At 32.4% G+C, this 13,015-nt stretch overlaps 1 protein-coding gene across 4 annotated transcripts in view; it reads right to left on the reverse strand.

The window, feature by feature from the left end:
• Positions 1-13,015, reverse strand: part of LOC127063424 (neurotrimin-like) — a 120,191-nt gene that overhangs the window by 26,422 nt on the left and 80,754 nt on the right. The gene's annotated exons all lie outside the window — the stretch shown is intronic.

The raw sequence follows: 13,015 nt of genomic DNA on the forward strand, positions 1-13,015 counted from the left end.
CAAGAGAGAGAGAGAGAGAGAGAGAGAAAGAGAGAGAGAGAGAGAGAGAGAGAGAAAAAGAGAGAGGAAGAAAGAGAGGAAGAGAGAGAGAGAGAAAAGCTGTTTAGCCCTTTCCGTTTTATATCATTGTATATTCAACTTGGAACTTTTATAAAATCTCTATATATGTAGAGGCATTGTATAGTATATCATTCCTCGGAAATAACTCTTTCTCCTCTTGTAGGAAGAAAAGAATTATCATTCCTTCTATTATCTTATATTCATTCCTACTATTCCTACTATTGTTATTTCCTTCTAATTACTTATTATTTTTGTTCTCTCTATTATTTTTTATTTACATTTCATGGTATTTTACTTACTTACGATAATTAATTATGAATCGTTGATGATTAATTAACCTTCTATTATTCACGGCCTTAATAAAACCTAGGTATCTCGCAATAGATAAAAGAAGGATTATTGATGATCATCTTTGATCGCTAGTCAAAAACGATACATCGTTCACAAGTATCATACGAGTGCAATTTTTAGGAAAATAAAAATCTCTTTATCCCATGATATGTGACGAACGGGTTGGATGAAATTTAAAACGTCAAAGATAAATCCGCGTTGTTCGATTATTTTTTGTCGTGCATCGGAAGGCAAAACAAACTACATTTTCCTCGCAACAAAGCCGGCCATTTGTGACAGAGGAAACGAGGCATCGTATAGACGACGGTCACCACCCCCTACAACTCTAACTCCTGTACCCTAAAGCACCACCCATCGAACCCCTCTTGCTTTTACACATTGTTGCCGTTCACAGCTCTAGTATGGTGGGTTATCGTCGACGGTAGCAGACCCGATAAACGCTGCTTTGTGGCCACTGAATTGCATCCCCGATCGAACCGGTTTAGCAGCTCTCCTTCTCGCTGACGTAACCACTTTGGGTACTGGCACAACCTGTTCTTGTGCAGTAAGCCATCTCAACGCGTCTTCGATCACAAATATTCATCAATATCATCGTATAATTTCAATGTCATCTTTGAGTTTACCTTCGAGCAAGATTATGTCTTTTCAAGCACGACTGCAACATGGCTGATTTTCTTATTTTTTCCTGATAAGATAAGCTCCAGACAATTAATTGTATACAAAAATAAGTAGTAGAGGTGTTTAAAGATCAACTTATGTTTTATATTCCTCTTATAAATAAAAAATAAAATTGTTTTATATTGAAACAAATTTTTCATTATAAATAAACAAAGTTTTACTTAAAATTTTTATTTTTTAATTGTTTTAATAAAATTGGTTGTGTAAAAAGATCAAATAAATATTTTGTTGTGCCGAATCATCGATGATATGGTTACGCAGCGTTCCTTACGTACTACGATTATTATAGTCGCATAGTTCGAATTGAGGACAGAACATTACGGAATCAAGAGGATTACAAGAATGTCTTCGGATTAACTGAACCTCCACGTATGTAAAATATTATAACAAAATAGGAATCTCAGTGAAGCAAATATGTGGTCGAAGTAATGGGAACAAATATTACTTATATAGCAACAAGCATACTTTCTCTAATCCTTGACAAACCTGGAGATTTTGTGAAATTTTCAAATAACATTATTTTAAAATTACTTTTTAAAATTATTCGAGAAATAATTCATATTTAAAACAAATATTTCTTGATATATTTTACATGAAGGTAAATTTATCTATTTGCGATTAAATAATTTATTTGTTTACACGAAATAAATTATTCGTTATATACTAATACAATATTGTTATTTCCTCGTTAATTGATTTTGATGGAAATAATTGCTTAAATGTACAAAAATGCTATTTTTCCGATTATGATAATATGAATCTGTTACTAAAATTTTGATACTTCTTTCAATAATTGCGTTACGATTAATGATTAACTTTTAGCAACAGGTGAAATAGATTTTCTTTTATTTATACCGTACGAGAGAAGTCTTTAAAGGAAAGGAATTAAAGTGATATCGACGGGATCTCGGCGGAAATGAGATTTGAAAGATATAGAAACAAAGAGACAGGAAGAAGAGAGATTCACAGACGATGTCGTATTTCGTCGGTGAATCATGTCTATTGTTCGAATAATGCCGATACCGATGCTGTCTCCTATATAAGTTTGACTTATAAAGCATCGTTAGTATTGGTAGCAAAGGTAATTGCAACGAAGCTGCAAGAATTTTCATTCCCACAAAGAAGTCCTGCCGTTCAAGAAGTCAGAGCAAATTCTTGCATCTCTTTAGAAAATCTTTTCTCTTTAATCTTTCTTTGAGAGAGTTCACCCCTTTCCAGTTTCTTCTTTTTCTATGTTTACTCATTTTGCTCTATTTACTGTCTACCTCTCGCAACCCCGTTACCTCATACCATACCACTCACCCTCTCTATCTCTCAGATTTTTTTCTTCGAAGGGTATTCAACTTTGTACATGACGAACAGTGCGTGTAAAGCCAAAGAACGTTTAATACCAAGCTAGAAAGTTTAACGATATCTGCATTATTTGAAGTAGTCAGCGTTTTTCCGTCGGTGAAATTTAATATTCACGCTTTCACAATATTTCCAGTTGTTTCACTCGCTTTATTTCGAAATTTAAAATTTGCATTATAAAAAAAGATTTTCATATTGATGCAGGGGAAAATTTAATAAAAGTGCATATTGTTCGGAATAGATACTTAAATATATCCGAGAAATAGTGATCTTCGAAATGCTTCAGGAAATCGAACAACCGATTGGGCACGAAACAGAATTTCGGAGGAATCAGAGGAAAATGTATTGGTAACGTGAGGACGTAGTTCAAAGTGTCAGAGAACGTAGGAGGAGGAATGGACAACAATACGTAATACGCCGGCAGCATTTAATCGGGCGTTAAACGATCGAACACGAAACGTCAGAGAACGTTGTTCGAGCGTCTCGAATTCGTGGTGCGAAGTGAGGACACAATGACAGAAGCGGCCGTTTCCGTTTCTCTTCGTAACCACGAGTCCAACTAAAACGTCGTCCTTCCGCTTACTCGAAACCACGATTCCTCTCATCTCCTGCCAACTCTCCCTTTTCCTCTTTCTTCGTTTCTGTCGTACATCGTCGAACAAGTCGTCATAAATCGAAATTTGCTCTCCTAACATTAGAGACACGTTAACACGCTTAAAATTTTACATATATGATCTTTTCATGCTGTTTTTCGCATATCTTCCATTCACAGCACCTTATTACACAACGACATGACGATATTAATTCATTAAATCGTGAAAAAAAAAATAACGATTATTTTCATCTATTAACGTAAACATTTAATTTTGTTTAAACGAGTAATGAGAGATATTTAAGATGTTTTGTGGATAAAATAAACTTAAATTTTACTCATTAAAGAAGTTTACCAAAGGTTTTCGATTCACACGTTTAAAAAAATATTTTTAAGATGCCATCGTTATTTTCCTTCGATGCTGAAAACTGGAAGCAAAGCAAAGAAGAAAGTTTCCTCACGCTAGCTTTTCAATCGTCTTTTTTCTTCGCAAACTAAATTCTTCTATCATCGTCCGAAAGGAAAGTAGACGCAATCACTTTATATTTCGTTGATATTCACATAAATGACGAACTTCACGTAACAAATCACGAACTATCGTAAATCATTTTAACAAGTTAATCCATTTCAAAGATATTCATTCGTCAGAATTTTTACTAATAAAAAAAAAGAGAATTGCATCCTTGAAAGGAACTTATTCAATATTGAGTAACTAATATTTCAATCGAAAAGAAACTTATCAGTTTCGGTGCTCACCCAAAATATTTCAGCATCGTCGTTTTTCCACGTTTCATTCTTTCAATGTCCTCTCAGATGTAAATTTCCGAGCAGCCACCGACGTTGCAATAAATTTTTGATGCTCGTTAATTGCCATCCTTATTTTCCTGCTCCTTGCTTTGCTCGAACTTGATTTTTCTTTATCTTCTTTTCTTTCATTCATCTTGTATGCTTAATTTTATCCCTCAATGTAGATAGACGAAATAGTACCGTTATAAAATTTATATTTTACTACTATAAAGTATTTTTGTCCGATGAATTATATATAAGATCATGTTTCCGGAATAGTTAATAATTGACGCAGTTCGAAATTGGAACAATTCCCACATCAAAGAAAATATATATGATATTGCAAAAAGCGTGAAGCATATGTTAAAGTATATCGCTTGGTTGAAAGAAAAAACCTGTTCTTCCGACGAAAGCAGTAGAGCGGTAACGTTTCAGTGAACTCACTCGAAACTGGGTTAGATGAATTCTTATAGTGGGGTTGAAAATTAAAGGGTAACGTTTCGGATGCTAAGTACCAGTAGGCTCTTATTACGGCGTGCTCGTGACTCTTATGGGTATTACAATGGCCACCTGGAATGCAGATGACGTTGGCAACGCGTAGAAACGCGTCCATTGTGTAAAAGTCGAGTGAAATGCACGAAAAGAAAGGGGATAGTAAGAGAGGGCGAGTATCGCGACACCACCTTTCATATTACGCATTTAAAAGTAAATGAGACCAGTTTGCGTCACGAACTGTAGGTACTTCCTCACGTTTTGTAAATTTTCACTTCTCCTCTAATTAAAAGACATTCTTCCTCCATGGAAATCGTTTCGAGTCTGCATCGTGCTAGCTTTCTGGTTCTATTCTTGAATTGTCAAACGTGCTGAAGTATTTTTGCTGAAATTGACTCATCGGTGCATTAAAAAATTACGAAAATATTTCAAAGATCCCAATAGAACATCAAGAACAATTCCAGGTACTTAAAACTTATGAAATAGACTAAGAATCAATTTGTACTGACATAATTATTCGCGATTTCAAATATATTCTTTTTTTTACGTTTTCATTCATAAGACCGTTTTAATAACTTACAACGATAGTAGGGAGTCCGGAAGCGTTTAAAACTATTAAAAACTTATTTAAGAATTCGCTTTTAATATAAAGGGTTTTTACTTCGAGTTTTTTTATTAAGATTCAATATTAATAGTTAGGAGAAAATATTCTTTCTAGCAATAATTACATACATTATTATATTCTTCAACATTTCTATGTCATTATATTAAACAATTGTAATTGATGACGTAATTGTCTATATTCGTTTTTTTTTATGGAATCCCATTAATCAACATGATAGAGAACTAGGTACAGTACATCATAATACAGAATTAGTAAATATATTGTGTGGAATTGTATTTGAAATATATTTATATAGAAATGGAATATATTATAAAAACAAGTATACTATGAAAACGTCATTTCTTTATGAGTACATTGAATAATATTCTGCGTAATACATTTTAAGAACATGGAGAAACAGGATACATGTATTATACGTCAATAGCGAAGAAAAAAAAATTGAGGAGAAAGAATTTTTAATATAATGAAAACGGTGTTTAAAAGATTTATGTATTCGACAATACAATGTAGCAAAATAGATTTTAGAAAAATGGAAAATATGAATTGTTTTCAAAAAACCAATTAGTGTAAGATAGTTTTATATTATTATTATTAACATCGTTATGTTGTTTCAGCATGACTGCATATGTACTTATATTATAACAAGCGAAAGTTTTTAAAATATTATATATTAACCTGTTGATGCACCATTTTTGTACGTTGAATCTCTTTCTATGCCTTCTCCAAGTTTTTTCTCTTTTCCTTGTTATTATGAATAATAGATGAATGTGAAATTAAAGTACCAAAAATCGTCTGTACGCTCTGCTAGAAATGGAAACAAATTGTAAAAAAGTAAAAGAACAAAAAATGTCATCAACAAGCATTGTAAATTATGATGCGAGTAGAATTCAGTTCAGAAATCTGTAAACCCATAAAAATTCTATAATTAATCGATCAATATATCGATTAATGTTGCTTTCCTACAGACCTTGCACTTTCAAAATTTTTTATAAGAATTAGAAAATTCATCAAAACGTATCGGTAGAATAATAAAAGCTAGAATGGAAGGTGAGAGTTAATTTACAACGGGTCGTAACGTTTGATTGCTTTTCTCGGTAATCCAAGAAGACTATATACGCTTTGGGAATCACGAAAATTAATGCGTAACGCGTGCACCGGATAGAGGATGGGGTACGCACGTAAAAAAGAGAGAGAGAGAAAGAGAGAGAAAGTTTCTCAGCAAACGAGTAGTAAAACTGCAAACCTATGTGCTAGACGTGATACCCGTGAAGCATCATAATAGCTTCTCGTTGGAAGGATCCTAGCGATATAATCTGAAGGAGCTCAGTATATAAGCAAAAAATGTGTTTGACGCCTTTCTCGATACTATGTTACAAAGAGTGCGATAACCAGTATATAAATGTGCGAGAGACTGCCATATGATCTTGCTTCATGCCAATGTTAACGTACGAGCAACGACGGTAAACAGGAATCGGATGAAGCTGAAGCTGAGAGAAACAGAGAAAGAAAGAGAGATATAGGGAAAGAAAGTGAGAGAGAAAGAAGGAAGAAGAAATCGTTGACCCGAAAATGGAAGTTTCAGGAATAAATTTTCATTATTTCCACGGGATTCGTGCAACCCTCGACTGGCGAGTTTCCAGAAAAATAATAACGTAACATTTTACTTCGAAACCGGTCGACATTCTCATCCTTTGCATGCATATCGCTCTCACCCTACTGGATTACATAGAGTCTCGTGTTTCTGATAAACGCGAGCTGAACGCTATGACGAAGGCGATAGAGTTGATCGTTAGGAAGCATGGATAAGTTTTTGAAGGTATTGTGCAGTAGATATTTATTTTTTGTTAACTTCTCGCTTATGCTATAGAGATATAAGATACAAAAGCCATATTTCTATTCTATCGAGGTAATCGATATGCCAACTATTTTATGTATTAACAAAAACAATTTTCAAAAATGATTAATATATTTTTAAACTATTAACATTGTATACGGTCCTTTGAAAAGTATATCTTAAATGTAAAAATGCGTTTAAGATGCGACTGATGAACTGTGATTTTTTGATTGGCCGATGATTGATCTTTAACGTATCGGTGTTGTAGCTGAAGAACACAATTTTCCTTTAAATAAAAAATAAGGTTCTCCTATACTTTAAAATGTATCTCATAAGAATAGAATTTGTTAATTATTCTTAAATATTATTAGCTATGTTAATTCCATCATGTTTGCTCGTGTTAACGATGATGGGAGGAAAGTTCTGCTATCCACAAAGTAACTGAAGAAATTTTCTCATGCGAAAATCTCCACAATTCTGGCGTCCAAATGTTTCACTGCTCTTATTTTTCAAATACTTGATACAATCCAATTTATCACAATATACGTGATCTTTCAAGACTTCTCGAAAACATTTAAAACACTTTTGCAAGAATTCTTTTCGTTATCAAACTTCTTGTAAATAATGGATTCATAAACTTTGTCTTTTAGGATTTTCGAAAGAAACATCATCTTATAGAGAATATATAGCTATTCTTTACTATTTTTTAAAAAATAGATACTGAAGTGTCTTTCATGGCGCAATCCAACGCATAAACCCGTAAAAGTCATTCAAACGCTCTCTCTCTCTCTCTCTCTCTCTCTCTCTCTCTCTCTCTCTCTTTCTCTATCTATCTATTCAATAATTCTCTTAAAGCGATCTTGAGATACTCGAGTGTTTCTTCGAGAGACTAAAAGTTCGCGCATACTCTTTCTAGTTCGATGAACAAGTAACTTTATCGTACACTTGTTTACAACGAATACAAGCCGAGAAAAATCGATACTGAATCATTCGTTTCTGCGGAATCGATTTTTACTTATAAATCAACCATATGCTTTAGATCTGGCTAAAGTTTTTCTGTTTGTATTCAATCGTATAATATTTTCGCATATATCGTATATTCGATAAGTAAATGTAACTTCAAAATTTATAAAAATCTCAAGAATATTATTTAATCCAGTAACGTTTTAGTAACATTTTTAGACATCGTATTTCGAAGAGATTATAATAAAAAAGAAAAAACGGAAAGGAGAAAACAAAGAGTACAAAAAATAGAAAGAGATGGAGATTCGAATTTCATTAAATCCACCTATTTAAAATCCTACTGTCGTTACGGTCTAATTCTCTTTCGCAGACATGGTTGCTGCAATTGAAATCTTGTTTTGAATTGGACTGAGTCCGGTTGACAATAAAATCTTAACTCGCTTAATTGCACACGTTCAATGCGTTTATGCAAATGAGAAGCAGACCAGAGTCGAAACGGGCCGACCATCGTGGCACGATTTTAAAGTTATTTTAACGAGCATTTAAATCGTATGAATTGTATCGCGAACTCATGTAAATCAATGAACCACCTGGGGTTCGTAGGGTGTGCCAAAGGGGAGTAGCGAGGAGGAGCACTGCAAGGGGTGAATGCAGTGCTGGGAAGCAACGCATCTCTAGACCATGTAGTAATGCGAATCGCATAAATTTATCTTCTTTGTATACGTTTAAGGAAGAACCAGGAAGTAAGATTTTCATTTCTTTCTATTTCCAAGAAATCACATTTTATATGCAAATTTAGAATCGAGTTTCTTTATATTCGATGAATTTCATAAAATTTCACCTATATTTTCTTATCTTAATAATAATTTCGATATAACTCTAGATAGTATAAACTCTCTCTAAATTTGCTAATTAACATATTTCTTCCTAATTTATATATGAGTCACCATTGATATTATTATTAAATCTTTTTAAACATGAATAATATAGGATTTTTGAAACACGTTTTAATAAAAAAGAATATATGAAAATTAAATAGTGGCTTGTAAGTCATTATATCGTCGTACTGTCATTTGAGTGGCTTTGTCTAGTAACATCTTACACATATAAGTAAGTAAGTATATACATACTTCCTGCATTGTTTGAGCAACCCAGAAGCACGTAGCACAGTACTAGCTCTTATTTATATTACTTAACGCGCAGACTTGAAACGGAAGTCTTTGGAGTTTTACTTTGCCGCATACAATGAAATGCTGCTTTCTACACAATATTTAAGTTAAAAAAATCTGGTAAATTAATGTTTGATATTAAGAACAAGAAAAAATAGCTCTTCCTACAAAAGATTTACGAATAGTCATTTCAATATTCAAAATAGTTGAAAATGGAAATATGTGCCATTTTCAGATCACGGAAACCGACTCTTCTATCGTGTCACATTTGCATCGGATGCATAATTTTCTTATATAAAATTACGTTTCCATTCGTTTAGAAGTTAGAACCGAGCTTAAATCAAGAAAGAGAGTTGAGCATTCTATGAGCATATATGCTCGAGTTCGCGTATCTGTGAACATATATATGGATATATGACGATTTATATGATAATTTATATGACTATATAATAAATATGTAATTAGACCTATATAAATATCGTTCGAATGAAAGTCATTAAAATTATTTTATATATGTATAGGAATAAGAATTTTGAAATGTTCAAAAAAAGGAAGAAAAAATTAAACAGCATTATTTATTTAATAAGAGATTATTATTTTCATATTGATGCTTCCCTTAGAAAGTAGCAATATCGTTGTCGAAATATTCGCCAAGCGAAAAGGAACTGGAACGTCATTTCTTTCTTGAAACCATGCCAACGGGTATATTATGTCCGGTTCAATGTAGCAAATTCTTTAGTTTCCGTTGGTTATTAAGGTAATGCTCATACGATGTTAATATTCCACCACTTTTTTTAAAGGTATGCTTATACTTGATTATACATATACACAGAGACTAGTATCTATATGTACAGAAATTTTTTTTCTTATATTAAGTAAACATTAAAAAAAATTCACGGAAAGACAATTAGAAATGAATAGTTAACAGATTAAACAAGAAAACCATAGGTTTTTTTAATCCCTTAATGGCTCACTGACAGAGCTTATGTCATTTCACCATGATGGAACAATATTTTAGACAACAAAAAATGAAGAAATCATACTCCGTAATTTTGTTCATAAGTTTTTAGAGAGAAAGTTTTTTTCAGAAAATCACGTCGTTGACATACGTTGTTCTATAATACAACAGGAATTATTTCGTACGATATTATATGTTTTGATACTTCCAGCATGAATGTTCCATTTTCAGTATGGTTTTCATCGAGATAGGAAAAATCTCGGAAAAAATAAAGATTAAAATGATTCGTCTGTAGGAACGGTTAGCGAAAACTGTAAACGCATTAGTCGCTATTTTTTTTCCTTTTTTTGTTGAAAGAACCGAGAGAAAGAATAGAAAAAGTGAGGTAGAGATAGATTTGACGAATAGGAAGACGAAAGAAAAAGTGCAGCTGTAAGTGGTAACGCGTGTAATGGCTAGTACATGAATGCCTGCTGTCCTCTTCTTGTTCGAATTTGTTCTACGAGTTGAGCTGTATTCGACGTTCGGCGCACTGCCAACACCCTAATTATTCCTAGCCCGTTAAACCCGTTTAGTACATCGATTTGGCAATCCCCATCATTTTTCGATATATAAAACCTTGTAGGGACACACTGGCGTATTTTCACTAGTAGATATCTTTTTTCACTCTGACAAACTTCTACTCGATAGAGACTACCTTCTTGTTTTTTCAATGTTTATATGTTATATTTCTTACGCGCTAATATTTTATTAACACATAGATAAAAATTTAATGCAATTTATTTCATTTACATAAGTCGAATAATACGAGAAGTATTTCAAAATCTTAGGGATGTGAAGATGAATGCTAAATATTTGTATGGTAAAGCTTATTCGGTGAAAATTCCTTTTGAATCGATTTCGTAAAATTTTTAATATTCGAAATAAATGAGTAGATCTATCTTCTTCTTTAAAACAAAATTATTCGTTTGGTACCGAAATGAACTTTATCGAGGATTTTTTTCTTTACTGAAGAAATCAATTTTTACTTAAAAATCTTTAGATATGTATAAACGTTTGCAAAATTTAGAAAAAAGATGTACGCTAAAGGATATAAGCAATTTCTCTCAAAAGTTATCGAAATCCTCGATGTTCGTATTTCAAAGGAAGACATTTCTTAGCCATGCAGCTCAGCTATTGCCCGAGTTTCTCTAAAGTCCGTGAAAAATCTACGAACGAAACGTCGTTATTTTATAGTTTAATAAAAAGAGACCAGTACGGATAAACTTTTACGATCGTTGAAACTACTTGCATTCGAAGTAAATGGGGAAAGTACTAAATGACAGATTCAATTATACCGTTGCGCTTCGAGGAGCAAAATGGCAAGTTTAATTCAGGAAATATCTTGACGTGAAGTTCACTTAGCTAATAGAGTGTTATAGCTGACAGTAATATAGCCCTGCATACCTGAAAGTTCGATTACACTTCGCGATGGCCAGAATAGACGTTGGTCCGAGCTTTCCCGCCATAAAACTAATCCCTTGTAAGATCAGCTGTAAGCTTCTGCGGTTGAATGCACTGTACATGATAATGGCGATCAGGATACAATCAAAGCGTAAGAGAAGCCTTTAATCCAAGATCTCTTCTCTTTCCAGTTCAAATTCGTACTCTAATAGAATGGTCACAATACAACACTCTTTGATGGTTCAACTTATCACATACAATGTCAATCAATTAGGAAATATCTTTCTATGTAGAGAAAATATATCTCTCTTTGTTATATGGTTTATTTTTTATCTTTATCTTTACTACATGAATATATATATATATATATATATATATATATATATATATATATATATAGGTATTGATAAAGAAATGATATTCCGAAATTATTCTCATTTTTTAGAATGTAAATAAGCAAATAAATGCGTTCTCTTTTACATGTTTAGATCTAACACGCGTAGTAGAACATATATTTTGTGACCATTCTTCGATACAATAATTTTGCAATGAAATGTGTATCATGGAGATAGAAGAAAATTTACCCATTTTATATTCAAAATTAACATTACAGTGTTTATCGAAGTGTAAAATGTATTTGCGTAGCGGTATTTGAGATTGCTATGACGTAATTTAACGCGGAATATAGAGTCATGTATCATACTTTTGACATAAAATTAGTTTACATTTCTCAAGTGTGTTTCGACATATACACATACATTTCGTTCCTCCGAATGACCACTATTTTATTCCAATAGAATATATAACACAAGATTTATATCATTCTTTAATTTTTTGTAGACACACATTATTAAAAGTTACAAGAAAGCACGCTGGTAATGACACGTGAATTTGTCATTAAGCTATTCAGTTTTTATAAATAGTATATTTGGAGTGCAACAATAATCTGAATGTATGTAGATATCAAAGGTAAAAAAAAGATAATGAAAATGTTAGGAGCAATAACTGCCAGTATTATTTTATATGTGCTTTTTCTTTTTATTCTATGCGATGAATGTTCCTTCATCTCTTCTTCTATCTTTTCCGCTACATGCAAGGATCTCGTTATAAAATTAATTGGACTGTTTGTAGAAGACAAGTATTCATACATAAATGAGAATTCTTGTTACGGACACAGTTCTACATTTTATTCAAAGGTTACACAATGATCGATTGACGTTCAATTATGACGATATTTCAGATAAATTAAATATTTCGCGTAAAAAGTAATAAACTAATGAAAATAGATATAAAATTTAATAGAAATTTACATGATATTATTTACTTGTAAAATATCAATTACAATTTGATGAAAAAGGCGAACTATATTACTTTTTCTCATAAAAAATCTCATTATAATTAGTTTTTCCATAATGGCCTGGCGACCACAACCAAACAAAATTATTTGAAAACGAACGAATACACGCTTGTTGTCTTAAAATGTCCAAATGTCCTATGCTTGTGGTCACCAGAGAAAATCTCATTAATAATTCATGACTAAATATACGTGACGTGTAGAGCACGTCAGTGAATTGTTCAGCTGTCGTTCAAGACAAAATAGAACAGACAGAAAGTACAACACACATACCTACATATCACTTGAATAAAGTGACACGTTAAATGCTTGATAGCTCATGAATTCCAAATTTTCGAATCTAGTTTTATGCCTCCTCTT

This window comes from Vespula vulgaris, chromosome 4 (genome assembly GCF_905475345.1).
Source record: "Vespula vulgaris chromosome 4, iyVesVulg1.1, whole genome shotgun sequence".
NCBI classification, from domain to species: Eukaryota; Metazoa; Arthropoda; class Insecta; order Hymenoptera; family Vespidae; genus Vespula; species Vespula vulgaris.